This window comes from Nyctereutes procyonoides, unplaced genomic scaffold (assembly GCF_905146905.1).
Source record: "Nyctereutes procyonoides isolate TBG_1078 unplaced genomic scaffold, NYPRO_anot_genome, whole genome shotgun sequence".
Classification (NCBI taxonomy): Eukaryota; Metazoa; Chordata; class Mammalia; order Carnivora; family Canidae; genus Nyctereutes; species Nyctereutes procyonoides.
Genome location: NW_026575126.1, coordinates 39,716,396 through 39,738,189, shown reverse-complemented (window position 1 = coordinate 39,738,189; position 21,794 = coordinate 39,716,396). Strand labels below are relative to the sequence as shown.

General features: G+C 55.1%; 7 non-coding genes across 7 annotated transcripts; 1 reads left to right on the top strand and 6 right to left on the bottom strand.

The window, feature by feature from the left end:
* Window positions 1-1,617: 1,617 nt before the first annotated feature.
* Window positions 1,618-1,689, bottom strand: TRNAP-AGG (transfer RNA proline (anticodon AGG)). Its single transcript has one exon. It is a non-coding gene; the product is annotated as a tRNA-Pro (tRNA).
* Window positions 1,690-3,118: 1,429 nt separating this feature from the next.
* On the bottom strand, window positions 3,119-3,190 carry TRNAP-UGG (transfer RNA proline (anticodon UGG)). Its single transcript has one exon. It is a non-coding gene; the product is annotated as a tRNA-Pro (tRNA).
* Window positions 3,191-5,632: 2,442 nt separating this feature from the next.
* Window positions 5,633-5,705, bottom strand: TRNAK-CUU (transfer RNA lysine (anticodon CUU)). Its single transcript has one exon. It is a non-coding gene; the product is annotated as a tRNA-Lys (tRNA).
* Window positions 5,706-6,575: 870 nt separating this feature from the next.
* TRNAR-CCU (transfer RNA arginine (anticodon CCU)) lies at window positions 6,576-6,648 on the top strand. The gene has a single exon. It is a non-coding gene; the product is annotated as a tRNA-Arg (tRNA).
* A 5,811-nt stretch (window positions 6,649-12,459) lies between these two features.
* On the bottom strand, window positions 12,460-12,531 carry TRNAP-CGG (transfer RNA proline (anticodon CGG)). The gene has a single exon. It is a non-coding gene; the product is annotated as a tRNA-Pro (tRNA).
* Window positions 12,532-15,666: 3,135 nt separating this feature from the next.
* On the bottom strand, window positions 15,667-15,739 carry TRNAK-CUU (transfer RNA lysine (anticodon CUU)). The gene has a single exon. It is a non-coding gene; the product is annotated as a tRNA-Lys (tRNA).
* Window positions 15,740-20,344: 4,605 nt separating this feature from the next.
* Window positions 20,345-20,417, bottom strand: TRNAK-CUU (transfer RNA lysine (anticodon CUU)). Its single transcript has one exon. It is a non-coding gene; the product is annotated as a tRNA-Lys (tRNA).
* Between the last annotated feature and the right edge of the window lie 1,377 nt (window positions 20,418-21,794).

The following is a 21,794-nucleotide window of genomic DNA, read 5'->3' as shown; positions in this document are numbered from 1 at the left end:
TGGTGCCTTATTTCCTTGTTTTTGTTTGTTATGCGAGTTGCCCATTTTCCTTGTAAATTTCTTTGTGTAGGGAATTCTGAGACCTAGAATAAAAGTATATTTTTCCACAGACAATTGTTTCCTTCTGCCAGGGGATCAAGGACTTACTATACCATTCATTTAATTTACCATTCAAATTAAATCTGCTACTTGAGGGCTTTTTCCCAAAAAATGGTCCTCAACTACACAGGATTGGGTTATTCATGATCCTCAGTTCATGGCACACTTTCAATCTCACCATCCTAAACAAAAAGGAAGACCAGGCCACTAACAGTTGTGCAACACCATGGTCCTCTCCACCACCACATTCTTTTGATTCCTTCTCTCCTGTATAACCATCCTTCAGATCCTGTAGGATGCAGATGCTTTTGGCACACCTTGGCACTCTTCTTTCCACACATGCTGAAGACATCTGCTGGCAAGTACTGGCGACTCCACAGGACTTTCCCTGGGCCCAGGTGCCTGACAAGGGCGGAAAGGCTGGAGGAGTTAGTGTTTCTCACCTGAGTCCCACTTTCCGCTCAGCCCCAGGTACTGAGGAAGTGTTTTGTGTGTGTGTGTGTGTGTGTGTGTGTGTGTGTGTGTGTGTTTAAGATTTATTTATTTATTCAGTCAGAGAGAGCGAGAGAGAGGCAGAGACAGAGGCAGAGGGAGAAGCAGGCTCCATGCAGGAAGCCCGATGCGGGGCTCGATTCCAGGTCTCCAGGATCACACCCCGGGCTACAGGCGGCGCTAAACCGCTGCGCCACCAGGGCTGCCCCTGAGGGAGTGTTTTATAGGAATTCGGTGCCTGGAGGCATCGCAGCCTCAAGGTTCTGCAGAACAGACGTCCACCCTTGTAGAGCTCCCAAAGCTTAGTCCCATGTATGAGATATTCTCTAACACAGTTTTAAAGCGTTAACATCTGTTTAACATTTGGGCTGATGGGACAAGGAGTGGGGATAGAACTACATGAGATCATAACCTCAGGCCAGCATGTCCGCTATTCTTCATAATGCTTAGATTTTCAAATTTCCCGGTGTTGGCGGGACCCGGTCCGCTTCTCGCGCCGTGAAGGTGACCCCAGTCCAACACAGCGAGAGCCGCAGGAAAGGGCAGAAGGACCTCCCCCCAGGGGGTAGGCGCTGGGAGTCTGGGCCCCGGCAGGGCTGGGGGAGCCCCAGAAGGCCACGCCCAGGTGAGGAGTGCCGGGCTTCGTATCCGCCCCCCCCCCACCCCTCGCCAGGCTGCAAACGCCCAAAGTCTCTGGCCTCTCCTCGAGCTCCCAGACTCCTGAGCCGGAACCCGGCTAGGGGCCCAGACTTGCCGCCCCAAAGGCGTCAGCCTGGGGAAGAATGCGCTCCTAGAATGCACAGAAGGAAAGCCTCTTCCTCCGTGCCTCGAACTCCGACTGACAGAGTATCCAGAGACAGGGCTCTGGCGCCTGGGCCCCAGTTAGAGTTTAAACGCAGTGGTGGGCGGCCCTCAGCCAGCCTGAGGCCTTTTCGGAGTTACCTTCCGCGGGGTCGAGCTTCGCCGTCTGGCGCAGAGGTCTCAGGCCAGATCTCTGAAGCACCCGCATCCGGGAGACAAAAATGAGGGCTCGTCCGGGATTTGAACCCGGGACCTCTCGCACCCTAAGCGAGAATCATACCCCTAGACCAACGAGCCCTGCTGGACGTGGGCTCCAGGCTCCTCTTTGTGACCGTGGTGGCATCCGGGGTGGGCCCCACAGAGCCGCGCGGGGAGGGGACTCGGGTTTCAGGCTAGTAGAGAACCCGCGGGCGTGGAGGGAGGCGGTACTCAGGCCTCGGCGCTGCAGCTGCGCGCTGGCCCCGGGCCGCAAAGGGCGGCCAGCCCGGGAGGCGTCCGTGCGCACTGCAGGCGCTGCTCCCGGCCGCGGCGGGGACCTCCGGGTCGGGGCGCAGGTGGACGGCTCCGAGCGGGGCGGCACCCGGAGGGCGCTTGAGCCGAGGTCGCTGGGAAGCCGCTGTGGAAAACGCTGCAACCCCACGGTGGGCACCCAGTGGGTGCTGACTGAACGCGTGCGGAGTGCAGGGAAGAAGCAGCTCCATTCGCCTCTGCCCCCCGCCCCGCCGCGCCCCGCCCCTCCCGGCTGCGCTCCCCTCTCCCGCGCCCGTCCCCTCCCCTCCCCTCCCCTCTCCTCCCCTCTTCTCCCCTCCTCTCCCCTCCCCTCTCCTCTCCTCCCCTCCTCCCCTCTCCCCTCCCCTCTCCTCTCCTCCCCTCCTCCCCTCTCCCCTCCCCTCTCCCGCCGCCGGCAAGATCAAACCAAGAAACCCAGTTTCCGACGTGGGCCTACAGCCCAGGAGGCTGCCGCTGAGTCGCTTCGTTATGCTAAGCCAGCGGTCCCGCGCCAGGTGCCTCGGACGGGAGGGGCTGGCCTCCGGAGGGAGGTGAATCAGGCCACCAGGACCCCGCACCCGGACGGCTCAGGGATGCGCCCCTCCGCTCAGCAGGGGCAGGAGGCGGGTCTTCGGTCGTCGGGTCGTGGAGAGGACAGGACTGCGCCCTCTGGGCAGAGGACTGCGTCCAGGGCTCGGGGGTCGGGTTCTGGGCACTGTGCTGTCTCTCTATCCTTCCCCGTGTCCAGGCGTGTCCCAACCCACGGGGATCCCGCAGATCTGGGCAAGCGGGTTCGCTTTGTGCTGCCTGACCACCATCCCTTCGGATCCAGGGCGCGAATTTCCTTGCGCTCATCTGGGAAGGCGCCGGGGAACTGGAGGTCTGCCCGCAGAATCCTGGGTTTCTCCTCCCTCCCCCCTCCCCTCCCCCTCCTCCTCCCGTCCCCCTCCTCACACGCAAAAAAGGCAATTTAAGTAATAACTGTAGGGCTAACCCAGGACTTACTCGGGGATCCCCTTAAGCTAAGAGGACCTGTACCCCTAGGGCAACCAACGATGCACGAGCCCTTGAGCACTCTCCTCCTACTTCCCGGAGTGGTCTCGTACCCGGGACCCCAGGCTCAGGCGATACATACTGTGTGCGCCTCTGGGCGCCCTATGTCCCCCCCTATCCCCCCACCCCGGGAAGAGCCATCTGGAGCCTGAGATGGAAGGGCCTGGAAGGGAAAAGATGGGGAGGGCTCGTCCGGGATTTGAACCCGGGACCTCTCGCACCCAAAGCGAGAATCATACCCCTAGACCAACGAGCCGCCACGCTTCAGCTCCGCCTCCTCCTGCAGCTGATGCAAGCGGAAATGCCGCGATAAGCTCGATAGCTCAGTTGTTAATGTGTGCACCTGGGAAGCGGGTCGTGGGGTCGCGGGGTCGCAGCTGCTGCTAGCTCAGCCACCGGCCTCCGCGGGCTCCGCGTGGGCCCCGAGCCGGCCCTGGGGACAGCGCCTCGCAGCTCTCCAAACCGCTTCCCGATCGCACGTACCGATCGCACGTCCCGATCGCAGCAGCGCGCAGGAGGGGCTGGTCTCCTGCCCTCGCTGGGTCCAGGGAAGCAAAGGGAACCGCCGCAGCAGCCAGGGCGAACTGCGGGGACCCGGCCCGGTCACCTACGGGGAGCGATGCTCTGCCCACCCCCCCCCCCCCGCAGTGCCATTCCTCCTGGGCTGAAGCCCTTTACATTGGCCCGGGGCGGGCAGACAGGACAAAGACGAAATTCCCCCAAGTACTGAACGTTGGGAATTGGGACCCTCTACTTGAGTGATACCGGAGTCAAACTCTCTCCCATTGCGACGCCTGAGGACTGGAGCGTGGACAGCGTCGCTGAGCGAGGAGAGGTTGGCAGCTGAAGGAGTTTCCAGGGGATACTCCTCGCTTAGAACACCAGCGGATCAAATCCCCAGGAGCCTAGGTTTTCAGACTTCCTGGTGTTTTAATTAGGGACAGCCTGCTGTTTTCCCTCCCCGAGGAGAAAAAACCTTGTGGGATTCTTCTCAGGGACTTTGCTAACAAGGAGCGTAGAAGCCCATGCATCGTCGCCCTTAAAGAGCACTGGTCCTTGCTGTCCCTACCTGTCCTGGGTATGGGTGCTTGAACCGCTACTTTCCATGCTCTCCGCATCGGGAGTCCGAAGTACCCATGGGAGGCCAATCCTGGTACAAGGGGCAAATGCTCTGAGGACAGGACCCAAGCATGGCTTCCTGGGTGAGCAGGAATCTGCTTTTATTACATCTCACACGGTGCCCCCAGCAGGGCACTCTTTAGGCAGGAGTGTATGGCTGGGAGCAGAAAAACAACCCATGGGGGCGGGAATCCTCAATGCTTTCATGGACCACAACTGGCATAAAAAGATCTAATGGATGTGAGGCTCAAGGCCATGAGGCTGAGAATAAGAGTATGGTACCACCTGAGCCAACCTGGGACCATATGTGTGTTTTCACTGAATCTCTGCATTAAAGCTGAGAATCAAATGTGACCAATGCCAGGATCTGGATCAGACTGCGGACATTTCCAGCCTCATTCATCACCCTCGACCCTGACCCCAAAGGTCAGCTGCAGGCTGAGACCTCTGACGGTTCGAGGTGCCAGGTTGGTGTCCAGTCCTTCTCTGTGCCTTGATGAAATCCAAGGCTCACCTGTTGATGCCCACAAGTCCCAGCACCGCCCTGAGGCTGCAGGAGGAGGGTGTATCAGTCAGCTTGAGGTCACTCCAGGAGTATGGAAAGCTGAGCCCCTTTCTGGGGGGGGGAGGTGTGCAAAACAGGCCTGACCCCTTGATTCCACCCTCATTCCCTCAAAATAATTTGTTGAACTCCAACACTGAGCTCCAACACTGAGCCCTTGGGATTCAGCTCCTTCCCAGGAGTGGTGCAAAGCCAGGGTCTGCCAACTTGGGACAAGAGACTGTTCAGGTTCCTGCCAGAGGGGTCAGGAGGAGTGTGAAGTGGGGAGGCAGGAGAGACAGGGGAGGAGAGAATTGAGAGGGGGCCCCTGAACACGTGGGCTTCTACCAGCCCAGAGCTGCCTGGTTCAGGAAGGTGGGCTGGGGAGGGCAAGCAGGCTGAAAGCTCGACAGGACTGAATGCTTCAGTCTCAAGGTTCTGTTCTAAATGCTTTACAAAAAATATAAGTAATTTAATAACCCAAACAAACTTTTGAGTCATGAGCTGTGATTATCCCCACTTTATAGAGGGATAAACTGATGTCCTTGAGAGGCTGGGTCTTGTGGGTCCAGATCTGTGGAGTCCAGCTGGAAAATAGTGAAGCCTAGTCCTGTAACCCTGGGTTCCCAGGTGCAAGTTCTATGCTTCCCCCTCCAACAGCCCTATCTAGGCCTACCCTGTGGCATGACAACCTTATCACCTACTCATAGACGGGTAGGATGTCCATCTCATTTAGTGTGACAGTTGGAGGCCCCACGGAATGTCCTGACTGACCCAAAGGAGACTCATGCCTATGAGTGAGTCAGGGAGACACAGTCTTTAGGAGAAAAACCTAGACCTATATGGGCCTGCTGCTCTAGGCTTGGCTCTACCTTCCTATGCTTAAGCTGCCACCATCCCTAAAGTATGGAACTCCCAAGAAGTGCCTCAGAATGTCTCCCTTGAAGGTAGGAGCTACACCCAAGAGCCATGTTTTCTTCTCCTTATAGAGTGAGCAACCAGGACGTTTGTTTTCTCTGAAGCTCAAAACGCCAGCTTCACCCAACATGGGGCTCGAACCCACGACCCTGAGATTAAGAGTCTCATGCTCTACCGACTGAGCTAGCCAGGCGCTAGGGGAGTGCCCTGGGCGCTCTGGCTTTGTTGTGAGGCCTCAGGCGGCCTGGTTGCAGAGGCTCTGGGGTGTGACCCGAGGACAGGCCTGGGGCCGGGTTCCAATCCTCCCACTGTAGACGCCGCGCCCGGGCCTCCGCAGCGGAGGAACCGAGCCTCCGCCTCCGACCTCGGGCCTGGCGTGCTGGCGGCGGCGGCCGTGGTCTGCGCTCGCCGAGTCCGCACGTGGCGGTGGGACAAGGGGCCGCGCCGTCCGCGGGCGAGGCGGAGGTTCCCACTTCTGCCCCCACCTGGTCCTGTCCGCAGGTCCTGGGGTCCTTCCCACCAGGGTCCCTCTGCCCCCTCCGCGCGACGCGGAGTGAGGGGCACTTCTCCCGCAGCGACTCCCTCTCCTGTGGGCGCTATAAAGGGGAGACCCTTCCCGGCTTGTCCCCACCTGGACCCGACAGAATCGGGACCCTTGGGGACGCCCACAAGCACCACACCTTAAACCAAAGAGACGGATGCCCGCCCTCCTCGCCGCTGAGGGGGGGCCCGGGGGGAGGCCCCCCACCCATACCACGAAGGGGAGGCGAGATTGCTCGTTGCTCGGGGTCCGCGGTCCAGTCCCGGAGATGCACACGCACTGAGGCTTCCGTGGGGGCGCGGCGGGGACCAGGCGGGGCGGCGGGGGCGCGGGGGTGGGGCCACGACTCTCCACCTGCTCCCGGCCCTCAACGAAGCAGCCGCACCCCAACGGCCGGAGCACCCACCCCGCTGAAGCGCGGCCCCTCGCAGCCGGGGCGCGCGAGGCCCGTGGCGCTGCCCACCCGCTCCCGGCTAGTGCGAGGGGGCGGTCCTGACCGCGAAGCCTGCGCCCCAGGGGCGCGCCCCGGTGGCCTAATGGAGAAGGCACTGGCCTCCTAAGCCAGGGATTGTGGGTTCGAGTCCCACCCGGGGTACGGTGGTTCTGTTTTGGCACCCTGGTGCCAGGTGGCTTCTGTTGTCAGACTGTTGTCAGCCACCCCAGAGAGCTGCACCTCCTAAGGCCCCCGAGGTTGGGGCGTGGGTGTTTCTTTATGCCAGTGAAGGTGAGAAAAGAAGGGCCTGGGTGGGCATTGGGGAGGGAGCCCACCAGAGCGAGCTGGGGGTGAGGGGCGTCTCAGAGCGGAAAGCACACCCTGCCCTCAGCCGGTCTGGGTGCTGATGGGTGGAGTTGAGGGCAGAACTTTTTCTAGGCCACCACCCATTAGCCCTTTGGTTTAATTCCTGTGGCTTCCCGGTAAAGGGATGTGGGGTGGTCCTAATCCCTGGAATTTGTGTGGGAGGGGTGACTTTTGTAGCACTTTGGAGGTTTGGTTGGGGGCCAGGAACAGAGTTAATGGATATGGGAGAAAGGCCCATGGACCATACCTGGCAGATCTTCCTCCCAATCTATGTCCAAATGCAAGAAAAACAGAAACATCTAGAAGAGGATGGCCACACATACCTTCAAATTCTGAGCCTTCTGGGGTCTCAGAATAAAAATCCCAAGAGCAGAATCCTAGACTCCCTTCCCTAAAACCCCACAACTCCTTAGAGGAGGGGGATCCACCACTGGTGACTCTCTTCATTGAGAAACGAGACAACCGGACCCTGGGGGAAATTCTTCAACCAACAGCCTTGCCTGTTGAACCAGGACCAGGCTGTAGTGTCCCCTAGCAGAGCTGTGTCCCTAAGCCTCACTGATGGGGTGGCTTGGGGCATCGAGCATGCAGAAGTCCCACAGATGCAGGTGCCCACTGCAGGGCTGGACCTTGGTGGCCACAAAAAGCAAGCGGAAACGTGATTTGATCTTTGATATTTCACTTTTTAAAAAAGATTTTATTTATTTACTCATGATAGACGTGGTGGGGGGGGCAGAGACACAGGCAGAGAGAGAAGCAGGCTCCATGTGGGGAGCCCCCACACAGGACTCAATCTTGGGTCTCCAGGATCACACTCTGGGCAGAAGGCAGGCGCTAAACCGCTGAGCCACCCGGGCTGCCCTGACCTCTGGTATTTCAGAAGAAGCATGGAGTGCATCATCCTGACAGAAATCAGAACGCTGGAACTCCCAATTATTGTCCAATTAATGACTTACATGAATCAAGTTTTTTGGGGGAGGGCGCTTTGTCTTTCCCTCCCTCAGGCCTGGGGACCACTTCGGTCACAAGTCAGCCATAGAGCCCATCCATGGAGTGGACCAGGTCCACCACCCAAAAGATGCAAGGCACAATTCTTTTTGGTGCCCCCCCCCCCCGCAGCCCACGCCAGGCCCCATGCATCTGTGTCCACACCAGCCCCTCCCTCCCATAGCAGCAGATTTGCTCACTCCTGTCTGGGATGATGAGGTGGGGGAGGTGCAGGATAGGAGGTCCTGGGGCCACCTGTCGGCACCCCCAGACCTTTCCGGCTGCACTGAGTCGCTGGGTGCCTGGAGGGGTAGATTCCAGGCCAGGCCAGGCCTGCCTTAAGTCCTGACTTCGCCCCGAACTTTTTGGCACCTCCAGAAATCTCTGATTAGGTGTGGGGTTGCTGAAGCTTTCCCAGCCAGGTCGGTGAAACCCTTAGTCTCAAGTGCGTAGAACTGAGCCCCACCTGGGACGTTGGATTTTCCGATGGCTGCTGAGTTAGTCAATCCCCCCAGTTGCGGATGCTGACACCTTAGATTTGGTGCTTCTGTGAGCTACTGGGTCCCCTCGTGGGGACAAGGGAGGATCCTCTGTTCTCCGGTCCACACGGCAAAGCCCTTGACCGCTGCGGGAGGCCAGAGACGCCCACGCTGGGCCTCTGCCCTGGTTCCTTTCGCCCTGAACAGAGTCCCACGCCGGAGGGCGCGCAGGTCGCTGGTTCCCGGGGCGCACCAGCCCAGCCCGGGAGGCGCGAGGGCGGGGGTGGGGCAGGGGTTGCACCCTCCGCACACAGCAGGCGCCGCGCGGCTCCAGTGAGGTCCCCAGGGCCACAGCCCGCGTAGGCCCGGAAGGGAACTGGGGGTGGGCCCTCGGCTCTGCTCTTGGCTGATTTACTCGGCGATTCCCTAGAAACATGAAGGGAACCACACCCGGACATATCATAATCAAATTGCTTAAAATGAGTGATAAAGAGAAAAATCCTAAGAGCGGCCAAATGGGATACATTACATACGGAGGAACAATGGTAAGAATAAAAGCAGATTTCTCCTCAAAAGTAAGGTAAGCTAGGAGACAGAGGAGCAGTATTTTTAAAGTTCTGACACCTGGGGAAGTCCGGGTGGCTCAGTGGTTTTGGCATCTGCCTTCAGCCCCAGGCGTGATCCTGGAGTTCTGGGGTCGGGTCCCACGACCGGCTCCCTGCGTGGAGCCTGCTTCTCCCTTTGCCTGTGTCTCTGACTCTCTCTCTCATGAATAAATAAATAAAATCTTAAAAAAAAAATCAAGTTCTGACATCTAAAAAAAAAGAAAAAAGAGGGGATCCCTGGGTGACTCAGTGGTTTGGCGCCTGCCTTTGGCCTGGGGCGAGATCCTGGAACCCCGATGGAGTCCCGTCGGGCTTCTGGCATGAAGCCTGCTTCTCCCTCCTCCTGTGTCTCTGCCTCTCTCTCTCTCTATGTCTATCATAAATAAATAAATCTTTAAAAAAAAAACCACACACCCATCAATCTAGAATGTGTGCATTTATTTTTTTTGGATGTGTGCATTTAAAAACCAATGTACATTTTATGACTAAAAAAAAGAAAGAGCGTATGATCATCTTGGTACATGCCGTAAAAGCATTTGACAAACCGAATGTACTCTCTCGATTATAAAACCAAAACAAACAACAAAAACAAACAAACAAAAACAAACAAACAAACCACCTGAGCAAGCTGGTGTTGAGAGGTAGGAGGGGAGACAACAAAGAACCATAAGAAAACTTTTGGAGGGGATCCCTGGGTGGCGCAGCGGTTTGGCGCCTGCATTTGGCCCAGGGCGCGATCCTGGAGACCCGGGATCGATTCCCACATCGGGCTCCCGATGCATGGAGCCTGCTTCTCCCTCTGCCTGTGTCTCTCTCTCTCTCTCTGTGTGTGTGACTGTCATAAATTTAAAAAAAAAAGAAAACTTTTGGAGGTGATGAATATGTTCATTGCCTTGACTGTGGTAATGGCGTAGGTGCACACAAATGTCAAAACTTACAAAACTGTGGACTTTAATGTGCGTAGGCTATTACATATCATTTATATTTAATAAAGCTATTTTTTTTAATGATCACAAATTCTTTAACACTCTTTCCACCAAGGGGTGAGGTCTGTATCCCTTCCCCTGGAGACTCAGTGATTTCTTCACCCAATAAACCTATAGCAGAAGTGAAAATGTAGAAGCGCCAAGGGTGAGTCATAAAGAGAGACACAGGTTCCATTTTGTCCAGTAGAACAGGCACTTGAGAGTTCCAAAGTTGACAGGTAAGAAATTCAATTAGCCTGGAGATTCCATGCTATGAGGAAGCCCAAGCTACATGTAGAAATCAAATCATATGTAGATGCTTCATTCCACTGTCCCAGCTGAGCTGCTCAGATGACAACCATGTGAGTAAAGGAGTCTACTGATGCTGTTAGACTTCAAGTCTTCGCAGACAAATTCCAATTGAACAGATACAGGTTATACCTGCTATTCCCTGTTGAATTCCTGACCTACAGAATTCCTAAGCATAAAAACATACTGCTTTATTTTATTTTACTTATTTGACAGAGAGAGAAAGAGACAGAGAGAGAGAGAGAGACAGAGAGAGAGAGAACAAGCAGGGGTAGCAGCAGAGGGAGAAGCAGGCTCCCCACTGAGCAGGGAGCCCAACAAGGTGCTTGATCCCAGGACTCTGAGATCACAACCCTAAGACCACCAACCAAGCAAAGGCAGAGTCTGAAGCTCCCGAACTGAGCCACCCAACTGTCCCAAAATATGTGGTTCTACACCACTAAGTTTGGCAGTGTTACACAGCAACAGTACTATCAAGTAGTAACTCTTAAAACAAAAGGCAACAAACATATTTAATAGAAGAATTTTGGAAGCTTCTCTCTGAATTCTGGAACAAAACAAGAATGCCTTTTATCACATTTCTATTTTATTGGAGGTTCTAGTTAGTGCAATAAGACAAGAAAAGTAATTAAAAAGTATAGATAAGGATGGGAAGCAATTTTTTAAAGGATTTTATTTATTCATGAGACAGAGAGAGAGAGAGAGAGAGAGAGAGAGAGAGGCAGAGGGAAAAGCAAGCTCCATGCGACACAGGATTCAGTCCCAGGTCTCCAGGATCATACCCTGGGCTGAAGCCAGTGCGAAACCACTGAGCCACCTAGGCTGCCCAGGAGGGGAAGTACTACTGCCATTATCCATAGAAGGCATGCCTGAATATATAGAAAATTCTATAGATTAGAAATAATATGTAAGTTTTCACAGTGTCACTGAATTCAAGATTAGTACATAAACATTGATTGTATTTTTGTATATCTGCAAAAAAGGGAAAATAATATCCAAACATATAATTTACAATAGTATCAACAATATCACATACCTAGCAAAAATTCTAATGAATAATGTACAAAATCTACCTTAGAAAAGCATAAAACACTAAGTCACCTGTGGCTCAGTGGTTGAGCATCTGCCTTTGATTCTGGGGTTCCAGGATTGAGTCCTGCATCAGGCTCCTGCATGGAGCCTGCTTCTCCCTCTGTCCGTGTCTCTGCCTCTCTGTGTGTCTCTCATAAATAAATAAAATCTTTTTTTCTTTTTTTTAAATAAAGCATTAAACACTATTCTGAGAAGTTAAAGAATCCTTTAATAAACAAGGGATACATCATGTTTATGAGTTGAAAGACCCAATATTGTAATGATGTCAAGTCACCCAGAACTGATCTACAGAATCGATGCTAAAACAGTTGAAATCCCAATCACTATTTTTGTGTAAACTGACAAGCTGATTCTCACACTTACATGAAAGTGCAAAGGGTCAATAATAACCAAAACAAATTTGAGAGACTAACACTCCTGGATATCAAGACTTACCCCTAAAGCTAAACTGGTTTGGGCACAAGGGTAAACAGACGTGGAACAAAGCGGTGAAGTATCAGAACAACATATACTTAGACTCTTTTTTTCTTTTTCCCAGACTCTTGATTTGTGAAAAAGTTGCATTACAAATCAGCAGCAGAAACGATCTTTTAAATAAATCAAAGTTAGAACCATCCCTGTTTAACAGATGGTGAAAGTAAGGCCTGCCTGGCTAGGCATCTTGTCCTCAGCCCAGAGCCCAGACCCGGGGCTGGGAGGATGCCACGCCCCGGGCACCCCCTCCCCTCCGTGCTGTGGTCCCCAAACCCGAAGGGACGTTTTTCTAATCATGAGCTTGGTCAGCGTTTGGACCCAGGGCCTCTAACCCCACAAAGAGTCATGCCCCAGGCCCAGCAGGCCATTATTGCAGGCCACAGATACAAGCCACATCTGTCGCTTAACATTTTCCACTAGCACATTAAAAAATAATAACAATGAGTAAAAAGAAACAGGTAAAATTAATTGTCATAATATCTTTGAGACAAGCAAAATATTCAAATTATAACTTCAGCATGTAGTAAGACATCTTACTTTTCTTGTAAAAACCTTCAAACCCAATGTGCATTTACACTTACAGGAGCACACCTCACTCGGTGGGCCGGAGGACCCCCAGAATACATAAGGGCCCGGAGCCCGCACCCCACGTGCGGTCCGGCGCGTAAAATAGCAGAGAGGAGGGGCGCACACCGCGGGCTCGTCCGGGATTTGAACCCGGGACCTCTCGCACCCGAAGCGAGAATCATACCCCTAGACCAACGAGCCTGGCACGTGAGGGTGGTTACCGACGGTTGCTTCACAACTGTTTGCACGCGCGTGACCGGGCTCGTTCCCGGGTGGGCTGAGCGGGTCCTGGGAGCCAGGCGGGGGGCTGAGCGCTGGGGTGGCCCTGGGGAGGCCCCGCGGCCCTAGGTGGGCGGGGGCACAGCCGCCCAGGCCCAGGATGCCGGATCCGCGGAGCCGGACTGGGGATGACTCCTGCCCCCAGGGGAGTGGGAAGCCAACTGTAGGGGAGAGGAAGACGAGGACGGAGGCGCCAGAGCACCCCTGCACCCCCAGCGGAAGGAGCGCCCGCTCTGCGAGAGGACCCAAGGCCTCAGGCGGTGCCTGCCTTGGGGCCTGGGGACGGTGGCTGGCGAGCGGGGCAGAGCAAGCGGATGGCACCAGCCGCCGCGGCCCTCCAATCCCCGGGAGGAGGCACGGTGGGGGAGATGGTGGCTCGGTTTCAGGCGCCCAGCTCAAGGCTGCCAGTCTGGGTGCGGGGAAGGAAGGGCCCGGAGCGGGGTCTGCTTCTTCCTGTGGATCCCCAAGCCCCCAAGGGCGGGCGACGACCCCCTTGGGAGCCTCCCGCAGTTCTGGGCAAATTGTTTCCGTGAGAAAGGCAAGTCAAGGCAGGGTAAACAGTTTAGGATTGGCTAGTTAGGATAATTCAGTGGGATATGGGACATAGGGGCTGTGCCTAGTTGTCTGGTGTCTGACCCTGGGTGACTTAGGACCCGGGAAATACTGGCCAGTGTGTCAGACAAGGAGGAGGATGGGTGAGAGTGGACTCACAATTGGCTGGTTTGCATATAAAAGGCCTATTAGCAGGCAAATTGTTTTTACGATCTCTGGGAATTAGCCAGCCGAGGAGGGGCAGTCTCTCCCTAGCTAGCGCGGCCCCCAAGATGTCAAACCGTCCTAGAATGCGGAGAATACAAACCGTGGTTAATACAGCTGTGAATTGCATCAAGCGTTTTTACAAATATTTATGACTTTTCTTTTTCATTCCATCAATATGACTGACTACTTTGATAGATTTTCTTGCACATAAAACCAACCTTGCTTTCCTGGAATAAATCCAGCTCAGCCCTTATGTTACTGCTCCGATCTTTTTAAAGATTTTATTTTTATTTATTTATTAGAGAGAGAGTACAAGTAGAGGGGGAGAGGGAGAAGCAGGCTCCCTGCTGAGCCAGGAGCCTGATGCGGGGCTCCAGCCCAGGACCCTGGGATCATGACCTGAGCCAAAGGGAGGCCCTTAACTGAGCCACCCAGGCGCCTCACTGCTCCAATCTTTTTAAAAGAAGTTAGAACAATCAAGCTGTGGGAGTGATGGCCCGTTCTCCCTGCGAAATGCCCAGGCTTGCTAATTTGAGACAGAAGAGGGTACCCTGGCCCCCAGCTCAACCCTGGCTCTGCAGCTCTCAGAGGCCAAGGACACAAGAGACCACCAGGTCCATTCCCCCTGTACTCCTGTGACACAGGGTCATTGGTGAGTTATAGGTAGAGACTATACTGGATGGAGCTGTCACATAAAGGAAACTTCCACCTGGATGGCTGTGAGACAAAGGCGCTAAAGGGACTCCGTGAAAACTGCTTTTTTCACTCCTTTTCCTGTTTGTGTTCTTGCTGTAGGATCTGCACCCCCGCCTCATAGGACAGATAACGTTTGTCCTCCTTGCAAAGGTCAAGGAATTAATGATTTCCTTGGATCCTTCCAGCACAACAGATAACATCTAAGAACTGGTAGGTGGGAGTCATCATGAATGTTTTCCGAGACCACTGATTCATCAGGACCCCTGGCTTCAGGGTATAAGTGACTTAGGAGAACACCTAACTCCCCTGTGCCCCTGGATGCCTGAGAAAACACGTGCCTGGAACCACCGTTGTCAATAAAAACTCTAGGCCCCAAGCAAAGATGAGACTCACTCTTCTCTCCTTTCTGAATCTACCAAGGAGGTTATGATGAAGCCCCGTGAGCTTCTAGAGCCCTCATCTTCCTTTCAAAAGCAGTGGATCTAGAGTTCAGTGCTCCCCCCCCGCCACCCCCCCCCCCCCCCGAGGTAGCTGGGGCCGGTGGAGTAGATTGGAGGTGTTCTCTCCACGTTGACCCAGCTTCAGGTGAACAGAGCCTTCTTCCTTCTCTGGACCTCCCAGCTGCCCAGCCACCCTGGACACCTGCCACTCTAGGACTGGGTCTCCTGGGATGGGGGAGGAAGTTTTGAAACTTGTGCTAAAGGAAGGGCTCCAGGTTTCTTCTCCAGATCTAGGGCTGGGCAAACAGACCCCCATAGGTGCAAAACCTCCTGTTCCCTGCACCTGTGGACTCTGTTCTCTGACCCTGAGCATGAGGGCTGGCGTGTCTCGCACCTCCATAGCTCCACCCCTGCCCCTCTCTCCATCCTTCCCCACCGCCTGGGAAAAACCAGAGCCCCACCCTTGGTCCTAGCTGGGAAAGACTGCGTTGGGGGCTGGCAGGCTGTCTTCGGTCTGTGACTGAAACTCAAGGTAATTTTCACAGGATTGAATTCCTTGCACTTGGGAGGGGGCTGGGGAGAGGGGAGCCTTCAGCCCCTGCATCTCCAATGAACTCAGAAGCCCAGGATCAGGAGAATGTCACCCCTTTATATTTAATTTACATCTGTACCCACTCTGGGAAGGTCCAAGGAGTCAGATCCAAGACCCGTCCACCCCAGGGGTCCAAGGCAACTGGGCAGCCCTCGTCTCTTCAAAATAGTTAGGAAACACGCTCACCTGTGGGTTGGGGTAGAAGGGCATCTGAGTGTGGCATGTGAGAACCCTGAATTGCAGGACTGACTTCCCAGAGCTATGCTATTCCTGCTGTGCCTCCAGGGAGGAAAAACACACCAAAACCTCATAATGCAAATGCAACTCAGGTCCACAATCTGTGTGGAAAGGACTAGGCTTAGACCTTTCATGAGCAACTCTAGTGTCTCACCTTCTCCCTGCATGAGGCTGTGAGTCTTCCAGAAGTTGCTGGTCCAGCCCAGGGGTGTGGTCTTTGGGCCCGCCACAATCAGGCCCTGAAATCTGAGTTGTGCTAACCGCTTGCCCTAGGGTTAGGGCCTAAGCACCTGAAACCATTAATCCTATTCACCGAGGCTTGTAAAAGCTTCACACCCAGCGTGGGGCTCAAACCCACGACCCCGAGATTAAGAGTCTCACGCTCTACCGACTGAGCTAGCCGGGCACACCAGCCCTACCCTCCAGGGAAGGGAAGGGGAAGCGGTGGGGGGGGGGGGGGCAAAAGCGCCCCCCCCCCCCCCCCCGTACTGTCTCCAACATGATTCCTTTGCCTGAAACTGAGAACCGGGCGTCCCGGGTGGCGCAGCGGTTTGGCGCCGCCTGCAGCCCAGGGTGTGATCTTGGAGACCTGGGGTCGAGTCCCACGTCGGGCTCCCAGCGTAGAGCCTGCCTGTGTCTCTGCCTCTCTCTGTGTCTATGGATGGATAAATAAAATCTTTAAAAAAAGAAAGAAAGAAACTGAGAACCTCAGGATTGAAAGCAGCGAGGCGGGCGGGGCGAGGCGGGGGGGCGGGGGGAGGACGACCGCCTGGTCCGAAATCCATGGGGGAGAAAGGGAGGCACACTGACCCAGAGGGTCAGAAAGAAGGAGGCCCAGGGGCCCCGCAGCACTGGGCAGCCGCTTCCTGGGTGGCCCCGAGGCCCGGAGACTCCACCGTCCCTGGGACGGGATCCAGCAGAAGCCGGGGGTGCCCTCTTCCCTCCCAGCTCCCGGGTGGGAACCCAGGCGGCCCCCTCCCCGGCTCCCCTCTCCTCCCGTGGCACACAGCAGGCGAGCGCCCTCTTGCAGCCTGGGAGGACAGGGGCACGGGGGTTAAGGTCCTGGCGAGGCCATACGCGGCGCCTTTTGCGTGGCGTGGAGGGCAGCAGTGCCCCCGGGCCCCCCAGAGCTCTCGCCCACACCCCGAGGAGTCTCACTTTCAAACCCCCAATCTCCTCCCCCGGTGCCCCCTACCTCCACCCCACACCTTGGGGCGGCAGCGGGCGTGAAGCGGGAGACCCAGAGGACCCCCTAGCGCCCAGAGGATCCCCCTAGCGCACTGGTGCCGGCCAGTGCCCAGCGCCGGGACAGACACTGCGACTTCGGGGGACCCAGAGCCACACAGGGGCTTTGGGGACAGAGCCCAGAGGAGGACGGGCTTGGCCTAGAACAGGAGGCCCGGGACTGCCCCGGATCCCCGTCCCCCTCCCCTCTGTTAGCGGAAGAGATACGCCCGGGCTGGTGAGGGGCTGGTGAGTGGGGAGGGCGGGGCCGCCCTAGTCTCGACTTTGAGGCCCCCCGGGGAGCTCCCACGTGGTCCTGGAGGTGCCCCCAGCTCCACGGCCCAAGTTCCTGGGGGCGGGGCGGGTAAGTGAGCTGAGTCCTCCCGCCTTGGGATGGGCATCTGGGACACTGCTGCCCCTGAGTGAGGGGGGGGGCAAGTGGACAGAATCAAGAGCACAGGTGTAGTCAGTTTGGCTTGTTGGTCTAGGGATATGATTCTCACTCTGGGAGCGAGAGGTCCCAGGTTCAAATCCCGGATGAGCCCTCTCTCTAATACTTTTTCTTCTCCGGGTAGCTTGTTACCTGCAAAGGGGACCAAGGTCCACCCAAGGCCAGGTAGGAACTAGGACACATAGACTCATGGTTATACCTGACAGTGAGTAAAAGACCTTCCAGTCTGCAGAGCTGGCCTGGACCTTCACTTGTCCTCTGCTTAGACTGTCCCAGCGTCCCTGACTCCCCATCCCTACCGTCATCCCTGCCCTCTGGCATGGGGCATGGGGCAAGGGATGGAGCAAAGACAGATGGTATGTCTGCTTTCCCAGTGTTCTGGGTGAGACAGGCTTGGCTCAGGACAGGAGGGAAGCTGCAGGGCACAGGGTGCCCAGCCCTAGGAGCATCTCCAGGGGTCTTAAAACAAGTTCCAGAGTTGGCATCCCCAACTCCAGATATGAGGGCATACTCCTCCCTGGCCAAGCCTGTCTCACCCACGAGGGGATATCGAGTCCATATGCCAGATGGGTGAGGGAAATAAGTTAGAGCCACCAAAGACCACCAACCAAAGGGACTTTTTTTTTGGCCTAAGCATTTTTTTAAAAAGACTTTATTTATGGGCAGCTCGGGTGGCCCAGAGGTTTAGCGCTGCCTTTGGCCCAGGGTGTGATCCTGGGGACCTGGGATCGAGTCCCGTGTTGGGCTCCTGGCATGGAGCCTGCTTCTCCCTCTGCCTGTGTCTCTGTGTGTCTCTCGTGAATAAATAAATATATATATACATAAAGACTTTATTTATTCATGAGAGAGAGAGGATGACAGGCAGAAGGAGAAGCAGGCTCCTCGCAGGGAGCCTGACGCGGGACTCAATTCCGGGACCCCAGGATCACGCCCTGAACCAAAGGCAGACACTCAACCACTGAGCCACCCAGGCATCCTGAATGTTTTTCTTGTTTTAGATGTGAGAGGTCCTGAATTCAATCCTAAGAGGCCTCCTTTGCTGAAGTAGGCAGTGTCGGGCCTAGCTGTGGTGTCTTTTCAGATCACAAGGGAGGGATACCTCCAGCAGGCCTGGGATCTTGACACCTCAGATTGGGGAAGGCTAAAAGGTTGGCCTGGGTCAAGGTGTTACTCAGACATTGACAGGATCCTCAGGTGAGACTGGGCTCAGGGTGCAGCCACTTCCAAAACAACCACCCCCAAACCTCTGCCCAAGGAACCACCAGCATAAGCTCTCGCTTATGTGATGCCAGCTACTTCTGTTCCTAAAGCGCTCAACCTCTATACTCAAGGTGATGCTTTTGGCTTTGTTCTGTGGTTTCCAGTCTGTGTCTGGAGGCACCTTTAGAGTATTTTAAAATTCCCAGGGATATTTTAAAGTTTCGAGAGAAACAGCAATACTCAGTATCCATCAGACACCATATTCTGTGAACTACTAGCTAAAGGCAGTTGGATTTCAATGTTTGACGATTGCTGTTTTTGCAAAGCTGGGTTTTTCTGCAGTATCCGTGCAAGCAGTGCAAAAAAATCAATGTGAAATAGGAACCGACAATAGCACTATGCAAACTGATTCTAAGCCTAGAGAGGCAGTACAGGCCCTACCTGGGCACATATCCCAGTAAAATATAATTGTTATTTAGAAAGAATGTTGGGGTGCCTGGCTGGCTCAATCAATAGAGCATCTGACTCTTGATCCTGGAGTTGTGAGTTTGAGCCCCACATTGGATGCAGAGATTACTTAAGCAAAAATTTTTTAAATTAAAAAGAATATAAAATTACCTTTTTTCCCTGAAAAAAAAATTTAATGTACAGGGTTGAATGGTGTTCTCCTAATTCACGGCCACTCAGAACCTCAGAAGTTAGGCTGGTTTTTTTTTAATTTTTAAAATTTACTTATTCATGAGAGACACAGAGAGGGGCAGAGACATAGGCAGAGGCAGCAGCAGGCTCCCTGCTGGGGAGGGGGAGCCTGATGCTGGATTCAATCCCAGGACCCTGGGATCATGACCTGAGCCAAAGGCAGATGCTCAACCACAGAGCCACCGGCCGTGGAGCCAAAGGCCCCAGAAGGTAGGGTCTTTGCACGCAGAATTAGTGAAGGTGAGGTCATCCTCAAACAAGGTGGGCCCCGCCCTAATAGTTGGTGTCTTTATAAAAAGATTATGTGATTATGTGAAACACAGAGGCTGATGGAAGGAAGAAAGCTATATGGGACTGGAGTGATGGGTCCTTAAGCCAAAGATGGCCCTGGCCACCGGAAGCTGGAAGAGGCAAGGAAGGGTTCTTCCCTAGAGCCTTTAGACAGAGTAGAAAAGGTGGCCAGCTGGCACCTTGACTTTAGACTTTGGTTTCCAGAAGTGTGAGAAAATATATTTATGTTGGTTTTAAGTCACTCAGATTGGGGTCACTTGCTATGGCAGCCATGCAAAACTACAGAGGTACTGAGTCGGCAAGACTTTTTTTCCAAAAAGTGACTACGTTGTATGGACCTACCTAGTAAACCAAGCTTTCTTTTATGCTAAGGACATAAGGAAAGATTCCTGAGACTAAAGGTGCCCCGAAGGGAGACATGTGGGGCCTTCTGACAAGAGGGGACCGGGTCCTCCAGCTGGGGACCTGGAGTTCCAGGGGCCCAGGGGAGGGGCGAATCAGCCTGCGGTGTCTCTTCTAGAGGAGCCTTGGTTCCCACCAACACAGAGAGAAAACCCAGTCCTGTCGGACACTGAGCCGGGACTCTAACAGTATAAACCATTGCAAAAGAACAGAAAATCATCTGATGGGAAACCTATACCCTCCTTCTCCCTCTCCCCCAAAATGGAAAACAAAACTCCTTGCCTCCATTTCCCTTTCACCCAGGAGAGTGGAGCCAATTTGAGACGCCATCCAAATGCAAGGCCACTGACCTCCAGGCTGGGGTGGGGGTTGGGGGGAATTCTGAGCAGTCCCTCCTCAGGCACAGGGTGGGGATGGGGGGCTCTGCTTGGGAGCCCCATCCAGGACCTGGTGAGTGGAGCACCCTCCCATCACCCCCAACACACGCACACTTCGAACTCTGGGACTGAATCCTGTTTCCCAGTCAAACGTGGGGGCGCAGTGACTAATCTACAAGATGATAGTCTTCTCCCGCCAGACTGGAGAACCCAAATATTTACATTGCTTCACTCAACCACCCAGAAGGTGCGATGCAGAAGTTCCCCTGGAAGTATCTGCCACTGGCCTAGATTGTGAAAAGCCTCTGGAAATGATATTTCCCTCGCATTCCGATATCTTAAGGCCTCTTTATCCATCAAAACCACACGCCCAACGTGGGGCTCGAACCCACGACCCTGAGATTAAGAGTCTCATGCTCTACCGACTGAGCTAGCCGGGCGAAGGCGAGAAGTGTCCCTACCTCCCTGGTACTCTAAGTATCAAAGGTAAGTGCTGCAAAAAGAGGTTGCAACCTGCCTGGGGGCGGGTGACCCAGGCCTGACTGCCGCCGGCGCCAGAGCAGTGGGAGGCAGCGCACCAGGGCGTGGGAACGTGAGGCGGTTAACCCGGACCAGTAGGGAACTAGAAATAAGTAGAAGTAGACTCTCCCCGAGGGCGGCTCGTTGGTCAGGGGTATGATTCTCGCTTAGGGTGCGAGAGGTTCCAGGTTCAAATCCTCGACGATCCCTAACTTTTTCCTTCTCGCAAACTCTCCTGGGGCCCCGTGCAAGTTCGGGAACCAGCCCAGGGCCTCCTGCAGGAACCAAATCGGCCGGATGTGCCACTGCCCGTTCAGCTCAGCCGGCTACCCCGCTTGGAAGGGCCAGAGTTCGACCCGAGTTTCTGAATCGCTGAGGCCCGGATTTGAGCTCCACGTTGAGTTGAGGGAGCCGAGGCCTGCAGAGAGACCTCCAGGAGCAGCCGGATCACAGCCGACCGCACAGCCCGAGCCTGGGCCCCCCGCCCCGCGCACCCCCTGCAGCCCCTGCGCTCCCAGGTGGTTTTCCCGGCCTGGCCGCCAGGGGAGCGCTGAGCTGGTCCTGCGGGGCTCGGGCCCGCGACCCTCTCCCGCGGGAGTGGCCGGGGGCCCAGGCCGGGGAGCCCCCCTGCTACGATCCGGGGCGAGCCAGACTCTGGCAGCCTCCTGTGGGCATGACCAGGGCGGGTTCAGGGAGCCCCCGGGACACCCAACACACACACCCTTCCCCGCCGTCCCCCTGCAGAAGGGGACAAGTCAGGCCACCGGGCAGGGCCAGCTCGAAATGGACACTTTGACTTCAACCCCAGGTTGTCACCTCCCTTTTCCCCTCCTGTGACCTGAACGAACAAAAACTGCTGGCCCATTTCAGCCTGTGGCCCAGTGGCCAGCTCACACCGGGACGCTCTGCTTTAATGTCTAATGTCGCCCCAACCTTCTCCTTGTCGATAGGGTGCCCCACTTCCCCCCAGTCAGGGGTGACAGCAGAGGCCTGATGGGGAGCCTGAACTCAAATTCCTGCCCAGCAAACAGGAGGCCCCACCTTGTGTATCTGCTCCTGCCCCCCTCCAAACCGAAAGGAGAGTCCTCTTCTCCCCTCACAGGGGGGGCACTGTCAGGAGTCCTCTAAGTCAGAAGAGGTAAATAAGAGCCAGAGTTTCAAAGCATAAAACCGAAAATGTCCAAGATGCAACTGAAAATCACTGGTCATAGTAAGAACCAGGAAAATCTCAACTTGAAAGAGGAAAGGTGATTGAAAGACAAAGATTCTGGAGCTGTCTGAAAAGGAGGGGACAGGTG